The sequence below is a fragment of the Eurosta solidaginis genome, chromosome 1 (assembly GCF_040869045.1).
Source record: "Eurosta solidaginis isolate ZX-2024a chromosome 1, ASM4086904v1, whole genome shotgun sequence".
NCBI classification, from domain to species: Eukaryota; Metazoa; Arthropoda; class Insecta; order Diptera; family Tephritidae; genus Eurosta; species Eurosta solidaginis.
This window is the reverse complement of record NC_090319.1, coordinates 168,343,231-168,367,544: the sequence shown is the minus strand read 5'-3', so window position 1 is coordinate 168,367,544 and position 24,314 is coordinate 168,343,231. Positions and strand designations below refer to the sequence as shown.

Genomic DNA, 24,314 nt, shown 5'->3' with positions numbered 1-24,314 from the left:
AAATTCAAACAGAGACTCATCCCGTTCGTTTATCTCGCTGCTTCCCCAAACCGCGTGCCTTGCGTTGGCGTCGCAACCCATCACGGCCGTCTGTTGTTGTTGTAGCAATGCTCGCCCCACCTAAGAGCCGCGACCAATCACAAATTGTCATCAATATCCTCTAACGGGAGTCCAAGGAAACTTGCCGTTTCAACAGGGGTGGACCATAAGGAAAGGGGTGTTAGAGGCGTTGGTTCCACATTACAATTGAAGAGATGGGTGGTGTCATGTGGGGACACATTGCAAGCGGGGCATACATTTTGTATGTCGGGGTTGATTCTGGATAGGTAAGAGTTTAACCTGTTACAGTATCCAGAACGAAGTTGAGCAAGAGTGACACGCGTTTCCCTGGGGAGTATGCGTTCCTCTTCCGCGAGCGCTTAGGCGTAGACTACGTGACGCCCTTGGGCAGCAAGGAGCCACAAAAGATTTATAAAAGTTACGTGGACGTCGGGTTTTGGGATCAAGCCCAGAACAACCTGTCCGATGCAACCATCCCTTGCACGAGACACACTGAACAGAGTATGACCGTCCTAAAAAGATTCTTTTCCGGCAGATGCAGCAAAACCATTTCTCAGGACCGGGGTCAGGAGACGGACCCGAATTGGATTCGATGCCTTCCCGGAGTAAGAGAATATGGAGCAGTCCTGCTGCAAGGAGCTGCTTGGAGGATGACAATTTGTGGGAGGGACAAAACAAATTAGATGGGGTCACACTGAAATGACAGTCCTTGGTCGGGAAAAATCCCGAGTCGCTCCGATACATAGAACCGACTGCCTTGGGAAGCGATCACGGCCGTCTCCTTCTTGGTTATTTGTGCTATAATTTGCGCGACCTCCTGTGGAGGAGCTGGTCGATCGTGTGCCATATAGGCGAGGCGACCGTCATGCTTCGGCCGTTTCTTGACTCGACCTTGACCACAGCAACGTCGTAACTACTGAAATTAGGCAAAAAGAAAGCATTGATAGTATTCCTAACGAGGATACAAGCCCTCGGTTTACCTACTCCATGTGTGTAAAAGAGGTTATAGTTTCGGGTCTTTAGGCCCATAACCTGTGACCGCCAGACCCATGGTTCCTGCACTAGGCAGACATTAATGTCCTCCTCCCTGAGGAGGACCAGCAGGTTATCCGAGGCGACTTTTGAGTGCTGCAGGTTAATTTGAGCCACCCTGAGCATTGGGTTGAGACTCGCCTGCTCGCCTTCCGAGGATTGACGACCCATCCTCACCCGGCTCCGCCAGGTTGAGCTCCCTCATGAGTTTGTTGGCGTCGTCAATCTCCTCCAGATTATTGTCTGGTGCCACTGCCGCCGGGAAAATCTTCACTTTGGCCTCCCTCAAGCCAAACTTCAGGCGGTTTCCACTTCGCTCGAGTACCAGGGACTTATTGCTGATCAGCAGCAGCACGGGCTGGCTATTTTTTATGGTTGCTCTACCTTCATCAGAGCCCAGTCGTCCATCGGGACGTCCGAGTTCTGGAGCTTTAGGCACTTTATTACCTTCTGTGCATCCAGTTTCAGCTTTGGCATTTTGGGAAGCCTCCTGGGAATTTCCGAAGCTGAGATGACCTTTAACGTAAGGCCATCAAATGCGTTGCTAATCTTAGCAACGCATCTCTCAAGAAACTCCCTTGAGCACCCATCCGCGCATTTGATTACCCTGCAGCCGCGGCATACCTCCTCGCAGTTGAAGGCGGGAACTGGGGTTTGTACCTCCATCAGGTGCTCGAGGACCACCTCCGATAGCCGTCCCTCGATGGAGCTCCAAGCCGCCAGAACTTCCCTCCCGCCATTGCTCTCAGCATCAAACAGAGCCATTTGGAGGTGGTACCTGACCACCGCTCTGTAAGTGGGTCTGTCCGATACCGCAGCACTGGTAGAAGCACCGTGAGTGCCTGGACTACTTCCCTTTTTTGACGTCGCGCTCGTTCACCTCTTGTGACCGGTTGCGATTCGCCGACTGTTTTTGAGCTGGTTGTTTGCTTGTTTGAGGCATCACTACGGGCTTGTGCGCGAGGGTGGTCTCGTACTCCTTGACAACTACCTCGCACCACACCTTCTCTTCGGCGTCCCGCTCATGAGGCTCGCCTTTTTCCTAATTACTGGCTATCTTTTTGAGGATGAAGAGAGCCATCAAATAGCTAGCTTTCAGCAGAGTGCTTGAACACTTCTTCGAACTCTTGGGAGCCACTTTGGCTGGTGTACTCCCCTTTCTATCTTGATTTTGGACATTGATTTGGCTGGGTGCGACAGGGGTTATGGCTGGTACCCTGACCGACCTCTTTGACGCTCTCCTGGCTGCTAGCCAGAAGATCATCTTCAGAGAGCGTTCCCAGAACGCTCCCTTTCTCCCCCTCCTTTTTGTTGTTTTTGTTTATTTTAAACATATACAGTTCCCACGAGTTTGCATGGAATGGTTAGTCAACCCCCGGCAGAGCCAGCATACCGGGGGTAAGGCACTTATGCAACCAACCTTGCCCGGGCATCGGAGGGGACCGTTCGCGATCAGCCTTTCAATATACACCCGCTGACCACACAGCCATCGGCACGGGTACCTCAACACCTTGGCTTTGGTTTTGTTGGTGCGGCAATCCTCACATCTCCTGCAGCGACAAGTGATGCGTTCTTCTGAACACGCCGTTGACGCTGTGGGACATATGAGGCTTTCCTCTTAGTTCGTCTCGTGTTGGGACCCTCCGCAGAGGAGATTCTAACATGATACTTAAGCCCCTTCTCCATGACAAGGCGACCAACATTGAAGGGGCAGAATAGCAATAACCAGATTGAAAAACAACAAGGTCACGGGCGCTGATGGATTGCCTGCGGAGCTATTCAAATACGGCGGCGAGGAGTTGGTAAGACGCATGCTTCAGCTTCTTCGCAAAATATGGGCGGACGAGTGCATGCCCGACGATTGGAATCTGAGTGTTCTTTGCTCAGTTCACAAGAAGTAGGATACTGCAAACTGCACCAACTATCGCGGAATCAACCTTCTTAATATCGCATATAAGGTTCTGTCAAGTGTATTGTGCGAAAGATTGAAGCCCACCGTGAATCGGCTGATTGGACCTTATCAAATCGGCTTCAGACCTGGTAAAACTACCATCGACCAGATTTTCACAATGCTCCAAATCTTGGAAAAACCCGCGGAAAAAGAATCGACACACATCACCTCTTCGTCGATTTTAAAGCCGCCTTCGACAGCACGAATAGGGGCTACCTATATACCGCTATGTCTGAATTTGGTTTCTCCGCAAAACGTATATGGCTGTGCAAAATGACGTTGAGCAACACCATCAGCTCAGGCAGAATAGGGAAGTACCTCTCCGAGCCGTTCGAAACAAAACGAGGTATCAGACAGGATTTCTTTAATGCTTGAGAAAATTATAATAGCTGCAGAACTTAACCGATCTGGAACAATATTCTATAAAAGCGTGCCATTACTGGCATATACTGATAACATTGATATCATCGGCCTAAACACCCATGCCGTTAGTTCTGGTTACTCCAAACTGGAAAAAGAAGCGTTAAAGATGGGTTTGATGGTGAATGAGGACAAAACGAAGTACCTGCTGTCATCGAGCAAAGTTTCAGCGCATATGCGCCTTGGCAACCACGCTACTGTTGGCAGCCATAATTTCGAAATAGTAAAAGACATCGTTTATTTGGGAACCAGCATCAACACTAACAACAACATCAGCTCTGAAATCCGGCGAAGAATCACCCTTGCCAATAAATGCTACTTTGGACTAGGTAGGCAACTGAAAAGTAAAGTCCTCTCTCGGCATACGAAAATCATGCTCTACAAGTCACTTATCGTACCCGTCCTGCTATATATTGCAGAAGCGTTTCTGGGAATTTTCGAGAGAAAAGTTCTTCGAAATATTTATGGACCTCTACGAGTTGGCAATGGCGAGTACCGAATAAGATTTAACGATGAGCTGTACGAGCTATACGCAGACACAAATATAGTCCAGCGAATTAAAACGCAGCGGTTGCGCTGGCTAGGTCATGTTATGCGAATGAAAGATGACGCTCCGGCCAAACAAGTGTTTCTATCGGAACCCGCCTATGGAAGCAGAGCTAGAGGGCGGCCCCCACTCCGTTGGAAGGACTAGGTTGAAAACGATTTAAACTCCCTTGGTGTGACTAATTGGCGCCGTTTGGCAGAGAGAAGGAGCGACTGTCGCGTCTTGTTGGACGGCCATAACCGTTAAAACGGTTAAGCGCCAATTAAGTAAGTAAAGGATTTGAGCGCAAGTTAAAAAACTTTGCACGGTTGCTTATTATTTTGTCAATACATATATGTTACATAACCTTTCCTTAATAAAAACGATAATCACGCATACCGTTAGCTTAATGTGAAAATGTGCTGTCACTTTTTTTGGAAAATTTTATTTTAATGCAGTTTTAAAACTGAATTCAAAATACATCGATCACAAAAAAAATATTTGATTTTTTCATTTTTACGTGCTGTGGGCAATGATGTGTAAATGCGCTAAGACGTCAGCTGTTAAAAAGAATGTGCTAGGTCAACCTGAATTACTAGTAATTTCTTTGTGCGCGCATTTTATTTATTTATTTAATTCATTCAGTCTAAAAGTACATGCTTTGTTGTTGTATTAACGATGAAGACACTGCCCAAAGGCTAAGCCTGTGTTGATTAAGCTAGTTGCCTCGAACATTGCTTCTATGTCTTTCTCCAATGATACAGATGTAGAACATTCCGGAGCGTAATTCACGTCCCTATCAGTTTCAGTGAGTACTACGCTGAAATTAATATCATCTGATTCTTTCATCTAGAATAACGAATAAATGTATGATAAGTACCTAATATTTGACGAATTTAATAATATTGAAGTTAAAATATGGAAAATTTATATGTACATGAAGGCAGCTGCCAATGTCTTAAATATGAGTTCCATAAATATATATATTGTTTCTAAATTTGTATATTCAATTATTATAAGTGCAAGTATATACAAATATACAAACCATATTATGTTTGTGGATTTTAGATAGCTTCAGTCGGCTTTTGTTGCAAATTCGTTGTTCCATCGCTTTTTTGTTAAAGGAATATCCAGCGTAAATAGGTGTTTTTTTACTATTCTCAGAGTCCCGTAGTTTTTGGTGTTTGGGTGCGGAGACAAATCAAATGGATTAAAGCATTTAACTTTCGGCATTTTCCTAATAATATTTATTTAAAATTCGCAATAATAAAACAAGATCTTTCTGAATTAAGGAAATGAACGATGTTTCTACATTGAAATAAAATTTAATTCTGTTTTCTATTTACAATCTTACATCTACATATACTAATTCTGGCATAAATATCGTAAAACTAGCTACCTGCTAAGTGATTAGCAGGTTTATTTTAAAGTACATATATGTATGTTGTAGTTAAGTTGACCATGCATGCATACACAGACAGGCGTTGGTTGTATACAATTGTAGCACGTACCTGCTGCAAGTAAATGTAAGCAAGTTGCTCAAGGTCAGGTCAGAAATGAGTAAATATCTTTAGAACCACAAAATTGTCCAACTTAAAATAAAAAGGGTTTTTAGCTGAAGGTGTATCGCATATTATATATATTTTTTCGAAAATATTCGTGGAGGAAAACAGTATGTAATATAAGGAACATAAGCCTTACACCAAAATATAATAATGTATTCTATGTGGTTGGGCCTTAAGTTGTATTTGACAGGCGCGTGCAGGTGGCAACGCGCATATCAAATACAACTGCGGCCCACATGACTGACATCAAAAATGTTATACAGAGAATCATCATTAAAATTGGCAAGACATCAAGAAAACACGAACTAAGTGCGGAAATAAAAACTAAGATATTTAATTGAATTAATTAAAAAGACAATACAAATAAAACAAACTAATTAGATATAAAGTTTAGAAAGTGTTTATTGTAATAAACAAACTGAAATGCAACATAAATAAACAAAAGAAAACCTAAATAAGACTAATTTATTTGGACATTAATTCTGCACGTGGGTCTAGTAGCCAAAACTGAGTGGCTTCCAAAGAGGTTCCGAAATAGAACCTCACATGGCGACCGTGAGGGTCTTTGGTGGTGGTACAGGTGAGTTGAGTGCGTGAGATCCGAACATAATAAAATTAACTTAAAAAATGTAATAAAATTAACAAAAAAATGCGGAGATAATAAAAATTTTCAATATACAATTTTAAAATTTTAAAATGCGAAATAAAAATCTACAAAATACTATTTCTAATACAACAAATTATCTAAAACTACGGAGATAACATAAAGAACTAAATTCTACGAACTACAAAATTTCCAAATAAAAAGATCGAAAGATAACATAAATCATTTTATTATAATTTATTAACCCACGCCACTCAAATAACGGCATCATAAACTGTACCACCGCCAGCGGCAGCGAACACCAGCAACTGCGAACATCAACAGCAAAGCCCAGCAGCAGCAACCACCGTCGGCAGCGAAGGCCAGCATTAACATCAGCGGCAGCCATCGTCATAGCAGCAGTGAAGCAGAAAAATAAGTTTATGATATATGTATGTATTAATAAAATTTTTCCTACAGGTTTTTACATATATGTACACAAAAATTTACAATTTTTATTAAGTGCGGTGCGTTCACATTAAATATGATAAATCTTTTTTTTTGATTATATCGGTGCGTCCGTTTATGTAAAACATTTTGGATTTTTGATAACAACGGTGCGTGCGTCTAAATTTAACTACTTCAATTGCCAACATTTTTTTTTAAATTTTCGAAGCATTTTATAAAGTCCAACATTTTCAGATTTACATCTAATTTTTTTCTAAGGTTAAATTCATTTCACAAATTTACAACTTCTTCAAATTTTTCAAGCTTTCAAAATTCTAAATTGAAAATTCATCAATTTATTTTACAAATTCTCATACTTTCAAGCTTCTATTTTTTTTTTTTGAAAATTTCAAAGCATTTCACAAATCTATTTAAAGTTTCACATGCCTAAATTTCCATTTTTCAAATTTTCATTCTACTTCAGTTTTTTTTAATACGTACATTTTCAAACAAAATATCACCATATAAGACTGAACTAGATAAGCAGTCTCCAGGTACGCTATAAATTTGATGAATTTTTGATATAAGCGGTGGCGAAAAACCAATTGAAATTTTTTGATATAAACGGGGGTTTGCGGAAAACCAATTAAGATTTTTTATATAAAGCGGTGGTTCCATGAAAAACCAAACGATATTTTTTGATATAAAACGGTGGTTCCGTGAAAAACCAATTGAGATTTGTTTTTATTAAAGTGGTGCGTCCGTTAAAATATATGAATTTTTTTTTAATAAAGCGGTGCGTCCGTGAAAATATGAATATATGAATTTTTTTTTTGAACTGATTAACACATTTTTAAGATTTTTAACAGTTCATACTTATATACTGTTACGAATATTAGCAACACTGCCATATCCAGGTCGATGCTAAGCAGTGACGTGAATTCACATCAATAATTCAATCATTATGTATCTACATAAACGAATCAATAATTGCGTCTACACATATGTACGTATACGAGCAGCGGAGAACCAATGCTCAAACACATGCATATATCTTATCTGAGTTGTCACAAGAGAGGGCAATAATTTGTGCAAGTATTACTCAAATGAGAAGTTATAAACGTAGTTGTTGAAGTATGCAATGAGAAATCAAAAAGTGTAAAAGGAGCGACAGTAGAGGCGAAGGGAGAGTTTCATTTCAGCTATCAATCATTTTGGTTATTAAGCAAGCTATTCGTTGCAAAGTTTGAGTGTTATTGTGAAGTAATTTAATAAAGGCCATTTTGCATTATTAAATATTGGAGTTATTTATTCAACAGTTTAGTGATTCGAACTTAGCAGAGGGTTGCAAATAAGAGGATTTGCAAGTAAATTCGTTACAATTGGTGTCAGAAGAGGAATTGTTGAATAAATTCCAGAGGACAACAAGGACATGGCAAAGTTCAGTGAATTGAAGATCCAGCAACTGAAGAAGGAGTTGGACAGCCGTGGATTGAATACAACCGGAAATAAACTCGAACTTCAGGCACGACTACGAGAGGCAATGGAATTAGAGGGAATTAACGTGGAAGAGTATATCTTTCATCTTGATGGCGAGGAGACCACAAAAATTGAAGAGAAAAACGAAGCATCGCAGACAGTTACCAGCACAGACTTGAACATGATATTGGCTGCAATATCTGCACAAACATCGACAGTAGCATCAATGTCGTCGCAATTGGCATCCCAGCTGGAAGCGCAAGAGGCAGGTATAACAGAAATGTCATCACAAATATCCACAAATATGTCATCACAACTGGAAGAGCAGAAGACATATATGGCATCCCAACCGGAAGAGCAAAAGACATATATGACATCTCAGTTGGCTGAGCAGTTGAAAGCACAGGAGACCCGCATATCCCCGCAGCTGGAGGCACAAGAGATAAGGGTAACATCGAAGCTGGAGGCCCAGGATACAAAAATTTTACAGTTTGAGGAAAAAATCGAGGCCGAAGTGGATGCTTTGAGAGGACGTATCGAGCAGTTGCAACTAAACCGCCCAGCAGTTTCAGCAAGAAATCCGAAGGTAAAAACTCCATCTTTTGACGGCTCTGTTCATTTCCAGGTCTTTAAGGTACAGTTTGAGAAGACCTCAGCAGTGAACAACTTGAATGCTGAAGATCAAGTTGCATTGCATTGAGATACCATAGACATGATATAGTGGATTACTAATTTGTTTAAATTGAGTCTTCTTTTACTTAAAATTTTGTCTCACACCATAAGTTTGCTAACTCACCACACCCCTACACTATCTAACCCTCGGGTACCAAGTCACACACAGCCCTAACACCTAAAAACCACCCCTATCATACCGCAAGCAGGCTAACCCACTTATCCCTGGCGACAACATTTACTCTCATATTTTTCCTAAAATAAGTATTATTTATCCCACAAGTGGGTAACCAACTTAACTGGTAACCCTTCAACTTCCGTATCCCCTAACCCCTAGAAACCACTCCTACCGCACCACAAAATTTCAAAATACGATATCTCAGCGAAAAAAAAAGATATTTGAGCAAACTCAACGCCATTTCGAAGAAAAATACTTGTATTCAAAGATACCATCCTTTAATTTTGGTGAAAGAAAACATATGCAAGACTACATAACCTCAAATATGGGCTAAAACGGTATTTTTTGCACTTTAAGGTTAGGATATCTCGAAAACCAGAGCTGATAGAGCAATTTTGAGGACAGATTTCGATTCATCGCATCAAAATCCTTCGAAAATATATAGTCCGGTTCCTGGGTCTGAGATGCTGTCGGCCTGTGTAATCTATTATGCCGAAGATCACGCAGTGGAATATATGGAATGAACAAATTAGATAAATCTGAGCAATTCGTGCTAAAGTTTATTACATTATAGGCAAGCATGAGTGAGATAAAAGTTCTTCTGTCATACAAAGCTTGAAGTCCAAGCAATTTGCGCCTGCTGGTATTTGATGGGAGGCCGTCTGGCCAGTGAAGCATACGTAAAGCAATATTTGTAAAAATGTTTAAGCTCCCTCAATTTTGTAGGAGTTAGATTCATAGAAAGGATTCCATATTATTGAGTAATATTCAAGACCACTTCTGACCAAGGATATATAAAGTGCTTTCAACGTAATAGGGTCCTTAAAGTCACTCGTGTTACGTCTACTGAACCCCACCATTGCAACAAATGTTGAAACAATGAAGTCAATGTTGCTAGAAAAAGAGAGTTTGGAGTAAAAAATTACACCCAAGTGTTTACTCTCTTGACAACGGTTAAGAGATTTAGCATTTAGTTTGTAGGTAAAGTATTTGGCAGTTGTCTTTTTGGAGTAAGTAGTTTGACAAATAAATAGTATTTTTTGTCAAATATGTATGTGTTATATTTCAATCATTAAAGGGGAGGAGTGATGGGGAAACATATTGAGTAAAAAGTGCTAAGTCAGGAGAAAAAATTTGTTTTGAGTGCGGAAATTGTGCTAAGTCATAAAATAGCTGCTGGGTTGTCATACATGATTTTTATTTATCTTTTTTAAAGCTTCTACACTCCAAAAGCATTGCAATTAAGGTATCCTCATTCACAGTTTTGAAAAAAGAAGGGTATTTCAAAAATTATTCAGTTTTTTTCATCTCCTGTAAAATTCATAAAAGTTGACTTAGCACATTTTTACATTATGCTAACGATATATTATTGAAAATAAAATGGGAATGCACACTTCAAAACCGTAAGCAAATATGTACATATATGTGTATGTGTGTTTAGATACTACCTACATGTAACAATATAAAAAACTTCGTATTCGAAAATAGAATTTAATAATTTCTAATAATATAGGATTTAATAATTTATAATAAATTATAAATTATAATACTAATTTTTGTAAAATTAAGATTTTACAAGTTATTTTTATATTATTATATTTTATTATTATAAGTAGAAAATGAGCAAGGTTTATTGAACGTATTCGGTCTAATATATAAACAAACTTATACAATATCAATTTTACAAAAATAACAAACTCAGTCTTGAAGACGGCAATTGATGTACTAATTAATTACTACAAACCGTTAAAATCAACTTAACAATAATTTTTAATTTCATTTAAATTTATACATATTTCATAATAATTATTTCATAACTTGAACTTCAACTGAATGATCATCCAAAGAAAAAACTTTGCTTTTACTTTTCCTTCTGCCACTGGAATCATGCTGTGGTATGTCAACGTCCCTTTCACTGCTACTGCCTTTTTAAATCTAGCTTCAAGGTTCTTTTCTTCTTTGTAGTATTCCTCGTCTTCCACATATTTAAATGAATTATTTGGGATAGCCGCTATTGCCCACTCAAATAATTCTTTTGGCGTTTGAATTGAATTATTCGCTCTCTGTAGACTTGCTCTGGCAGCCAATTTATTATTATTTTAACATATTCCACTAGGTATTTTTGAAATAAATGCACGGCAATTGTGTTGTGATGTAAACAGTCCGAAATGACAACAAAGCTTTTCATACGAACTTTGCCGCTTTCATGCCTGTAATAAATGGCAAATGGATGAATTGTTGCCTGATTGTTATTCCAATGAATTTCTTGAGCAGCATTTTGCACGAAAAATGCGTAGTTTTCGGAAAAATCACATAGAACAATGCATTCGTTTTCTAGTAAAGATTCTTTTTTGCTGCTTATAAACTTGTTTTGGCTTTTAAATATGTATGAATTCAACACTAATTTTTTTAAACCGGACTCTAATTTTTGTAAGTATTCATCAACTGGGGATACCATTTCTTGCAAAGTGGTTCTATCGACGTTCACCCATTTTGTCTGTAAGTTATTTCCTCAATGAAGCTATCCTCCAAAATTGTTCTTATTTCATCGATCAAATTTGTTGCCCCAGGCACATTTTCCGAAATAACAATGATGCATTAAGACATAACATACGTTTTAAACAGTCTTGATTGCGTTTTATTGAGCGCACAGACTCAGCAGTTAGATGTTTGATGTTAGGTCCTTCGACTAATAATTTGACGTTCTCATGTATAGTGCAAACACATACTGAATGAGTACCACTTGAACCTGCTAGAACATAACAACATAATATAACATAACAAAACTGAATCGATTTGCTAGATGTATAGTCCAAGTTATAGGTTCATTGATAGCATAATTCGTTTTATGAGTTATTTCGATAAATAATCTATTATGTCGAAGATCACGCAGTGGAATATATGGAATGAACAAAGTAGATAAATCAGAGCAATTCGTGCTAAAGTTTATTACATTATAGGCAAGCATGAGTGAGATAAAAGTTCTTCTGTCATACAAAGCCTGAAGACCAAGCAATTTGTGCCTACTGGTATATGATGGGAGGCTGTCTGGCCAGTGAAGCATATGTAAAGCAATTTTTGTAAAAAAATTTTGAACTTTCTCAATTTTATAGGAGTTAGATTCATAGAATGGATTCCATATTATTGAGCAATATTCAAGATTACTTCTGGCCAAGGATATATAAAGTGCCTTCAACGTTATAGGGTCCTTAAAGTCACTAGTGTTACGTCTACTGAACCCAAATATCGCAACAAATTTTAAAACAATGAAGTCAATGTGACTAGAAAAAAAGAGTTTGGAGTCAAAAATTACACCCAAGTCTTTACTCTCTTGAGAACGATTTAGAGATTTAGCATTTAGTTTGTAGATAAAGTATGTGGCAGTTGTCTTTATGGAATAAGACAGAACACAGCATTTGTTTGAATTTAAAAATAAATTATTGTCTGCGCACCATCCGGCAAAAGAGTCCAGATCAGAACCGTTAGAAATAGGTTGACAAATAAATAGTATTTTTTGTGAAATATATAGTTTTAGTGTAATATTTCAATCATTAAAGGGGAGGAGTGATGGGGAAATATATTGGGTAAAAAGTGCTAAGTCAGGAGAAAAAATTTGTTTTGAGTGCGGAAATTGTGCTAAGTCATAAAATATCTGCTGGGTTAGCATACATAATTTTTATTTATCTTTTTCAAAGCTTCTACACTCAAAAGTATTGCAACTAAGGTATCCTCAGTCATTTTGAACATCCACGTGGATGGCACTACGCTACCGACTGTCCTACACCCCAAAATCTTGGGTGTGACGTTTGATCAGGATCTACATTTTGGTGAGCACGCAGCCGCAATTGTTCGAGTAATTGGGGAAAAGATAAAGAAACGCTCATGACTACATACAAAGCAATTAGCCAGCCGATTACGTGCTACGCGTCACCCTTATGGTCGCCAAGCCTAAAAATCACCCACTGGAAGAAACTACAGGCCTGCCAAAATACTGCTCTCAGAATCGCCACGGGATGTCTTCTTATGTCCCCAGAACACCATCTGCATAATGAGGCGAGAATACTCCCCATCAGGGACAGAAATGAGATGCTGACCAAACAGTTCCTGTTGAATACCCAGAAACCTGGGCATCCCAACAGACATCTGATTGATGAAGCAGCACCGCCTAGGGGATTAAGGAGTCATCTCCGTAAGCATTTTGAGGAAATACGGCACCTGAGAACCCAGCAGTATGAAGTGGAAAAACACAAGCTGGTCCTTGGTGAACTCCATAAACAGGCGTCGGACCTTTATGCCGGGAATTGCCCGGTGAATCCAGTACTTAACGAAAATTATCCAAAACTCGCGGAAGAGGAACGCATACTCCCCAGGGAAACGCGTGTCACTCTTGCTCAACTTCGTTCTGGATACTGTAACAGGTTAAACTCTTACCTATCCAGAATCAACCCCGACATAAAAAAATGTATGCCCCGCCTGCAATGTGTCCCCACATGACACCAACAATCTCTTCAATTATAATGTGGAACCAACGCCTCTAACACCCCTTTCCTTATGGTCCGCCCCTGTTGAAACGGCAAGTTTCCTTGGACTCCCGTTAGAGGATATTGATGACAATTTGTGATTGATCGCGGCTATTAGGTGGGGCGAGCATTGCTACAACAACAACAACAACATAAAACATCACTTTGTAAGAGAATGTGTCAGCGTTGGATTATTCTCCTTGAGGCATATATCAACACAAAATATGATGTGATGATAAAACCACTAGCCAGAGCAAGTCACGAAAGATGTGCTACCGGACTTGGTTTACCTGCATATTGAGAGGGCGTGTTGGAGTTAACTATTATTCATTTTGTCTCTTAACAACACTATGCATGTAATCTTGTCATAACTTACAATGTCATTATAAACGTCATCACATATTACTTTTTAACTTCATTTTTTGTCAAATAAAACTTCTTCTGGATTTATAACTCGTTGAGTAAGGTTCGCCTTTTTCCTTTGCATAAATAAAATACGATTATATTTCTGACATCGCATCAGAACGAAACCATTGAAGATATGCATATTCATTAAGTAGCATTGCATTTTTTCTTCTTTTACTGGATTCTGACACATCTGGATAAGATACGCACGGTCTTCCACGTTTTCCAGAAGAAGTAGATGGTGTGGAGTCGGTTGTAACGTATTCAGAGTTCGGTAAAGTTACTGAATATTCTGAGACTAACCAATTACTGTTTTTCATTAAAAATGTATCTGTTTTTCGTGAAGCTTCTGTCCATCGTTTATTAAAAGTGGGAATAATATATCTTTGAAAATCACTGAGGATGAAACATAAGTTGTTTCAGATACATGATAATTTTCTTTTAAAACTTGATAATGACTCCAATGATTTTCCTGCTTCAATATACGAAAGTATTATTTCACGTTTAAAACACTTGAAAGTAAACATTTTGAAGGGACAATATTTCACCAATATTTTGTTCTGTTTATATATTAATATGAAATATGAGGGTAGTGCGTTAAAATAAAAGGGTACTTTGGGAATTCCGTTTTAATCGCTTTTAACCTCGTTAGTTTCCTACATTATATTATGTTCAAACAGAAAAATAAATTGCGGTAATTTCGATTTAAATTGAGTGGTGTTTATACACAATAGTAATTTGATAGCTGGTTGGCTCATCTCTACAGCAACAACATATCTTTGTTCAGTCAAAATGTGCGTGTTGGTATTAGGCGAATGGAATGGAATGAAAACATAAAACTTTGAAATTTTTGTGTGATGTAAGAAAATGCGTTTAATGTTTTGGTTTCATTTTGAGTTTGACAATCCCTACTCCAGTGAAATGAAAAAAATAAAATCAGCTGATGAGATGAGCCAACCATATAGTTGAGCCATGCGTAACTGACGTTTAAATCTACTCAGTAAACACATTTAACAAGGTTGCATTTGCAGTTTGAAACAATTTATTACGCAATTTTTTTAAATTAGCGATTTATTATTACAATTTATTGTATGATAAATTGCGTAATAAATTATCCAAATGCACAGTGTTTCGTGTAGAACAAGCTAGCTGGACAAAATTATTTTATGAGATTTTCCGTTTCATATGCAGTCATTTATTGCAACTACGTCATTTTTTTCAGCCATATGTTCTTTTTTTTATTTTTTTCCAAAACTTTACTTCATATGCATACATTTGCTTATTTCATATACAGTAATTCATGTGAATAAGTGACATAGATCCAAAAAAATTTAAAGGACTTAAGAATATTACTTTATTGTACTTAAATTGAATGGACTACAAATCTCAATACTCAAAAAAATTCTAAAAATTAGGAAAAAAATTTAAATTTTTTATGAAAATTCGTCGAATTTTTCAAACATTTTTTAAATATAATTTAGTTTTTGTTATAGATCGTGTCAAATTTTCTTATGGGAAATTAGTTAAAATATGAAAATTCGTAGAAATTTTCAAACATTTTTTAAATATAATTTAGTTCATGACAAATTTTCTTATGGGAAATTAGTTAAAGTAAATTTGGGAAAGCGAAAATTCTAAGAATTGTCCAAAAAGGGGTGTCTACTTATTTATGTGAGTGACTGTACATATGTACATACATATTTTGTATTTATTTCAGTATTTATCCTGGCACTACTATTTTTACAAAATTATTTTATAGTACCAGTCAGGAATGTAAAAGTGAATTACAATAATAATAATAACAATGTAAATAATTAAATTAATTATGTGAAAATTACTTATTACAAAAACTTAAAAGTAAAGCATCATACAAAGTAGAAAAGACAATAGATTTAAATTAAATAAAACCTGATCCAACAAAAAGTTATAGGGTATGTTATCTTTTATAATTATGTTATTATTCGCTATCATCACTTTCATTCGATGAGTCACTTCTGGAATAGTCATGAGCATCAGCAACACTACTGTGAAAGCTTGAAACAACTGGGGTATTTATTGACTCCTCAACATTATCGGGGGACAGTAAATTTAAGACTTCTGAAGTCAGACTTTTAAATTTTTTCTTAGGTATCTCCCTAAAACTGTTAACTAAAGGATCCGATGTTATAAGCAACATATTCATAAGATCTCTATTCGTGGATTCACGCGACTACTTTTGTGTGTTATCATCCCTGAATCATCTCAAATCTTTGTTACGGGCTTCCTGTGCTTCCTCAGAAAGTTGACCAATAGGTAAAATTGCTGATTTTATAATATCAGTACTATGCGCTAAGATTTTATGAACTGTAACAGGCATATTAAATCATGGATAGAGACCTATGTATAGTTTTTTAGTCTCGACCGCAAATTTTTCAAATCTTTGGATATTTATATTGTACCCAGATGCTAATGCGCGAAGGAGAGTAACGAATCTTTTGATGAGTGTAATCCCGTAATCTCAGCACTAGCCTCAGAATTTTCGAAAAACCTAGGAGCAGTGTTGCCGTCATTGGTATTGCCGAAACCTGGTTTTGTTTTTTTTATAATCAATCCAAGTACACTTTTAAATTTATTCTGGATTTCGTTGGAACGTAGCTTTACACTCTCTTTATCTGCCTCATTCCTAAGCTGCCATTTTTTTACTTCGAGGCGATAACTTATGTGAAGGAAGCATTCAAAACATCTTATCCATGCATGGAGAGTAGACAAACCAAAACCAAGATTATCTCGGTTAGGCGTAAAGGCCCGTAACTCATTATTCATATCTTTTGGAGTGGCACCACAAATATAACACTTTTGTGCGGAAGAAGTTTCAGTCAAAGTATTGCAAACTTTTCCGTCAATCATTGTTAGAAGCGTATTGTGATTTACGGAAACTTCGTATTCTTCGAGCATGTACTTTGTTGACAACAACGCATTTATCTCCTCTAAAACTTTGTTCGTTTCAAATACAATAAAATCTTTTGCTTCTTTAGAAAAAATAAATTTAATTGGACGACAATACATGATAGAAGAAGGTCGAGGATTCTGCCAAACAATGTTACCTTTTTCATCTTGTAATTGAAGAGGAACGAAAGAAAATATAAACAAAAACTCATCAGTGTCAGAACTGCATGTAAACTTTTGCTTATATGTGCTAGCCAGAGCTTCCATCGCAACCCCACTTGCTGATTAAAGTATACGTCAAGTTTGTAGGTAATAAACTAACAAAAACTTCTTGATTTGCTAAAACTAAACGCTCAACAGTTTTATCTAATACGGACTGGACTTTGATTTCTGCACGTGTTTCACCCACATGAGTTTCATTGGGCTTTTCTTAGACTATAAAATGATGGATAAACCTTATGGCCTGCCTTGATGCTCCACTTCCGAGTCGTTTTGTATCCATGAGTCGTCGACTTGCTATCTACGTAGTATGCTAAAGCTTTTACATTGCTCAAGCATCTTCCATCTGGCTCACATGTCATCTTTTTGCCGAATATTTGAATGGTTTCCTGTGAATTTTTTATAATGTTAGCAACATTTCTGTTGCCGGACATACGCGTTGATACTTCTGCCGCATAAAGTAACTCACCAGGACTACTAGATTGCAAGAGGTTATCCACTCGACGCCGTTTGGTTTTTTTCACTGCAGCTAACAAAGTCCTTCTTTCGTCTTCCGGGGCCGGGGTTACCTGAAGAAGTGGTTGGTTGGTCTGATGGCAACTTTGAATCCACCGTTATTGTAAATGTGAAGTCTGGACCCGAAAGCCACATATTCAAAAATCGCTCCTTATGTCTTCCAGAAGTTTTCCACTTTTGATCCAGCTTCGACGAATATGCCGATATTTGTAAGCTTAAACTTTTTATCGAATACTCGGTTGCTTTGCTTAGATCGTACTTAAGTACAACAAAACTCAATAATTCTTTATATCTGGTTTCCTTCGAATGTTGAACCCAAATGTCAAAAAACTCCGTTCTTGGTACGGTTATAACTAAACTTCTTTGTGTTGTTGATTTTCCGACAGGGTGAATAGTTGATGATTGTTGTGCTGCCATCTTAAGTGTCGTTGATCGTTCTGATATGTGATCTGTTGTGCAGTATTTATATTACATTCAGGTATTGGCGTAGATGCTACCAAATGGGTTTGTTTTGTGTAGCGTTTCTGTGTGGTTATACCTGCATTACGATTGCTTTGCATGTACCTGGTGCGGTAGGTTGTGGCAGGTTGAAGTCAGTGATCTTCGCCTTTTTGCTTTTGGTGTGCTCTTGTTGTCCTTGCGCGTTTATTTTTGTGTGTTTTATGGCTACGTGTTTGTTCCCTGTACCTGGGAATTGGTTTTGCCGTTTGTAGATCAGCTTTAAAGGTTCAAATATCTCGTCGGAGCTGGTACGTACATACATCCAATTTTATATGTAGAGATAACTAAATCTACAAAAAAAAATTTAAAATAGATGTGCAAAGAATTGGCAATGGTTTTTTCTTTCGACTATTAGAGAATACTTGCGACTATAACATATTGTAACGAATTTACTGCAATTCTCCTTATTTGCAATCTTCTGCTAACGTTCGTATCGGATACTAACTCCAATATTGAATAATGGAAAATGGCCTTTATTAAAGTACTTCACTATAACGCTAATACTTTGCAACGAATAGCTTGCTTAATTAAACCAAACTGATTGATAGCTCAAATGAAACTGATTTCTCATCTCTACTGTTGTCGCCCTTTTATACTGTCTGATATCCTAGTTGCATACTTCTAGGCTTTTCCAATTCCATAACTTACTAGTTAGCTCAGCTACAACTACAGATGTATAACTTTTATAGCTTCTCTCATACCCCATGCGCTTGTATGTGTGAGCGACACTTCCACAATATAATTGCATACCTTCGTGGTTTACCGATGGTTTGTATGCGGTACACTACATCGTTGATCCGTTTTACAACTGTGTATGGGCCTTCCCAATTACACTGCAATTTTCGGGGACAAGCCTTTTTTACGTTGTGGGTTGTATAACAGCACCAAATCTCCTTCCTAAAAACCTTCTGAATTAATTACTTTATCGTATCTGGCTTTCATCTTGTCACTCATAATTTTTGTTCGTTGCCTTATCAGATATGTATTTCTCTTAGCTCTTCTTCCAAATCACCAGTGGATTTCTTGACATTTCGCTTCGCATCGGCATCTATCCCAAACTTCAAATCAGCTGGCAGTCTAAGGTCATTGCCAAAAATTACTTTTGCAGGGGTTTGACCCATAGTCTCATGCACTGCTGATCGGTAAGCCATCAAGAATAATGGTATGCGGGTATCCCACTCTTTATGGAACTTGTCCACTACTTTCCTTAAGTGCTCCTCCAATGTTCTATTGAATCGTTCCACCATACCATCGGACTGAGGATGCAATGCAGTTGCCCGTGTTTTTCGAATGCCCAATGATCTACACATTTCTTGGAATACAGCTGATTCGAAATTCCTGCCTTGGTCAGAATGTAACTCCATTGGTACACCATACCTTGCAACCCAATTGTTTATAAACACTTCTGCTACTGTTTCCGCTTCTTGATTTGGGATTGGGTATACCTCTGGCCATTTGCTGTAATAATCCATAACTACCAGTACATATTTGTTTCCGCAGTTGCTAGTTGGAAATGGACCTGCGACATCCATAGCGATCCTTTCAAATGGCGCACCTGAGTTATATTGCTTCATCTGGCCATGACTTTGGGTTTTGGGCCCTTTCGCTCTGCTGCAAACCTCGCAGTTCGCAATCCACTCAGTGACCGAATGACGGCAACCAACCCAATAGAATCTCTGTTTAATCTTCTCGAGCGTCTTCGTGATTCCAAGATCCTCATCCTCACTCTCCCATACTCGATGCAAACAACCTGATATCAATTCTAAACTGTTGCACTGTGCCCAATATGACTTCGCAATGGGACTCTCTGCTAACATCTCCTCTCTGCTTGGTCTTTCGTTTCGTTCAAGCCCTTGCATAACATGTGACAGATCTGTATCTTCTAGCTGACGCTTTCTTAGTTGTTCCTTGTCCCATTCATCCGTACACGTTATAGTCATTACCCGGACATCTATAATGTCTTCTTTAGCCCCAGCCTTTGAACAGTGCTTGCATTCCAAACTACATGGTCTTCGTTACTACCTTTTCGATGCTCAATGGAAAAGTCATAGCTTTGTAGTCGCTCGATCCACCGTGCCAATTTTACTTCCGGATTACGGAATTGCAGAAGCCATTTCAACGCTGCGTGATCTGTCCTGACACGGAATCGCTGGCCGTAGAGGTATTTGTGAAAATATTTAATGCACTCTACCAATGCCAACAGCTCTCTCCGCGTAACGCAGTAGTTCCTCTCTGGTTTTCAAATCGAACGGCTGTAATATGCAACTACCTTCTCCTGTCCATCGACCAGTTGTGATAAAACGCCTCCTATAGCATATCCACTCGCATCTGTATCTAGAATAAATGATGCTCCTGGAATCGGATATGCTAACATTGGGGCAGTGCACAAACGCTCCTTCAATGTTTGGAAAGCCACTTCTTGCTCCTTCTTCCGTTCAAAAGCTTTATTTTTTCTTGTAAGATCATGGATGCTATGGGCTACGCTGGAAAAATTTGGTACAAATCGGCGGTAATATGTGCACAGCCCAAGGAAACTTCTCAATTCATGTAGGTTCTGTGGTCTTGGCCAATCCTTTACAGCCTCTATCTTTTCGTTCGCAGTGCAGATGCCTTTTGTCGTTACCTTGTGACCCAAACAGCACGCTTTTTGGGACTTAACTTCAGACCAGCGCCAGCTATTCTCTGGAAAACTTCCTCCAAGTTTTAAGATGTTCATCAAAGTTCTTGCCCAATACGAAGATGTCGTCCAGGTACACCAAGCATGTTTTCCAATGTAGTCCTCTCAGTACCTGGTCCATGAGTCTCTCAAAAGTAGCTGGTGCATTACAAAGTCCAAAAGGTATCACTGTAAATTGCCAAAGATCATCACCGACACTGAAAGCTGTTTTCTCTTTATCTTCCTCCTTCACCTCAACTTGCCAGTAGCTGCTTTTCAAGTCCAGTGTGGAAAACCATGTCGTACCAGATAGCGAGTCCAGAGTGTCGTCAATTCTTGGCAAGGGTAACTATCCTTTTTCGTAGGAGCAGTTGTTTTGCCTTAATCTGATAGGCTTCCTCTAGCCCTTGCGTCCATGCCGTGATGTTATTTGAAAGATCAGTATTACTAGATGAAACGGGTTCCTGGAGCTGTTCACAGTTAATAACTACTTCAGCCTCCTGGCATCTTCCCCAAATAGCTCCTTTGGTCAGTTTGAGTGGTGAATTGAACTCATTGAGTACTCTTACCGGAATACGTCCATCTTGTTTTGTTATAGCCAGGGTTTTCCTAACAAGTGTGTTCAGTGCTGATTTGTTTGCTGCTTCGACAACCCACAATTTGTTTGTCCCACAATCTCCATCAACCTTTTCCCAGATGACTGCTTCGGATTTTGGTGGTATATGCTGACTCTCTTCCACCAGCACTCGTTTACTGCTGTAGCCTCTCTCATAGCCGAAATTAAGTGGCACATCCATGTTCTTATGTCGCATCGTCTTGCTTTGCATATCGATCTTGATGCCTTGGTCGATTAAGAAGTCTACTCCAATTATGATTTCATCAACAATCTCTGCCACTATAAAATTGTGTAGTACCGTGACGTTCCCAATTGCTACTTCACATGCTACTTCTCCAATTACCTGGGTGTCCTCCTCCGTGGCTGTACGTAATCTTGCTCCAAGCAATGGTCTTATCTTCTTGTTGACTGAATCTGTTCGAATGATGGAATGGAATGCACGCGTATCTACAGTCAGTAAACGTTCCTTTCCATCCACATGTCCTCCGACAGTAAGATTGCTTGACCTTCTTCTAATTTGCGAGATAGAGATTATGGGGCATTCAACTGAGGGAGCCAGCTGTCGCCCCTTGCGGCTGACTCTCTTTAGTTTAACGATTGAGTGGATTAGGAGATTTGCTCGTCTCTTTCAGCTCTGCGTTTACGGCCACCCACATTGCTGGAATTGTTAGGATTGATACTGCAATAACGTGCAATGTGCCCTGGCTTTCCACATTTAAAGCATTTGACGGCACCATCGTTTTTCTGCTGCGTTCCTTTTAATGCTCCCAAAATTGTATCTACCCAGTCTGGCCTTTCCACTTCCACGCGATGAGCTTTGTATGCGTGCTTACTCAAAAGTGACGCTGTTTCCTGAGTCTGTGCGTGGGATACCGTTTCTGCGAATGTGGGTTTTGGGTTTGCATATGTCGCTCGCTTCGTTTCGACGTCCCGTATGCCATTTATAAAACTCTGGATTTTTACCCTCTCGGTGTATTCCACGGGTGCGTCCGCATTTGCCAAATGAGCCAACCTTTCAACATCCGAAGCAAACTCTTGCAAAGTCTCATTAGCTTTTTGGTAACGGTTTTGCAATTCTATTTGAAATATCTGTTTCTTGTGTTCGCTTCCGTATCGCCGTTCTACAGCAGCCATCAATGCGTTAGAACTGTTCCGTTCGTACTCTGGAATAGTCTGTAAGATTTCGGCAGCTGGTCCTTTCAATGCTACGAAGAGTGCAGCAATTTTATCTTCAGCATTCCAGTTGTTCACTCCTGCGGTCTTCTCAAATTGTAGCTTAAAGGCCTGTAAAGGAACAGAACCGTCAAAAGATGGTGTTTTTTTTTACCTTTGGATTGCTTGCTGTAACAGCTGGGCGATTTAATTGCAACTGCTCCTTACGGCCCTTCAACTCATCGACTTCTGCTTCAAATTGAGCGATTTTTGCATCCTGCGCTTTTAGTTTTGATGATACCCTTGCTTCCTGTTCTGACAGTTGCGAAGATATGCGAGATTCTTGTGCTTTCAACTGCTCAGCCATATATGTCTTCTGTTCTTCTAACTGTGTTTCCATCTTAGATGTTATACGTGTCTCCTGCGATTCCAGTTGAGATGCAATACTTGTCTTCTGTTCTTCACGTTGAGTTTCCATCTTGGATTTAATACGTGTCTCCTGTGATTCCAGTTGGGATGACATGTTGGTGGATATTTGTGATGACATTTCGGACATTTGTGCCGATGTTGGAGCCAATGTCATGTTCAGGTCTGTGTTCGCCATTGTCTGCGGTGTTTCTTCCATTTTTGTTGTTTCCTCGCCATCAAGATGAAAGTCATACTCTTCCACGGCAATTCCTTCTAATTCCATTGCCTGTCGTAGTCGTTCCTGAAGTTCTAGTTTAATGTCGGTTGTAGTCAATCTACGGCTCTTCAACTCCTTCTTCAGTTGCTGGATCTTCAATTCACTTAACTTTGGCATGTCCAAGTTGTATTCGAAGTCTTCGAAATTTATTCAACAATTCCTCTTCTGAAACCAATTGTAACGAATTTACTGCAATTCCCCTTATTTGCAATCTTCTGCTAACGTTCGTATCGCTAAACTGTTGAATAAATAACTCCAATACTGAATAATGGAAAAATGGCCTTTATTAAAGTAGTTCACAATAACACTTATACTTTTCCACGAACCAAACTGATTGATAGCTAAAATGAAACTAATTTCCCACCTCTACTGTTGTCGCTTTTTATACTGTCTGATTTCCTAGTTGCATACTTCTAGGCTTTTCCAATTCCAGAACTTACTAGTTAGTTCAGCTACAACTACAGATGTATAACTTTTATAGCTTCTCTCATAGCCCATGCGCTTCTATGTGTGAGCGACACTTCCACAATTATAATTGCATACCTTTAGGAGCATCTCAGATAATATATCTGCATGTGTTTGTGCATCTCTTCCCCGCTGCGTGTACGTACATATGTCTAGACATAATGATTGAATTATTGATGTGCATTACGTCACTGCTTAGTATCGGCCTAGAGATGGCAGTGCCCCTTAGTGTTGCTAATATTCGTAACAATATGTCAATATGTAAAATTTAGCCCGGATGTCCGCGTATGTATGTAACTTTTTTGTCCCTAAAGTTAAAAATATAGAAAAAAAATACCTTTTCTTCTTAATAACGGAATGTTAAATATATTGAAAATACTCTAATTACGAAAGAATTACTATTAAAAAATTTTACTTACCTTCGAGCTTAGAATCCATCAAAAAAATTATATAAAAGTGTTCACTTAAAAGAATTATGAAGCTTAATACTCAACAAGAATTTTGCAAATTAATCAATGCAATTTACGGCCACTCCTGCCTTCTTACTTCAATTACTCAATATATATGAGCAAAAATATCAAAAAAAAAAAGCAAAAATCCCGTTATTTTGTTAGTTTTCTTTCATTTCTCATTACACTTTTCTTGGAATAAGAACTTTGTTTTTCTCCAGCTAGCTTGTTCTACACGAAACACTGTGAAATGGTATAAATTGCCAATTTGGTGTGTGTTTGTACATAGTAT

General features: G+C 38.6%; 1 pseudogene; it reads right to left on the bottom strand.

Moving 5' to 3' along the window:
• Positions 1-4,661: 4,661 nt before the first annotated feature.
• Positions 4,662-24,314, bottom strand: part of LOC137238478 (uncharacterized) — a 78,320-nt pseudogene continuing 58,667 nt past the window's right edge.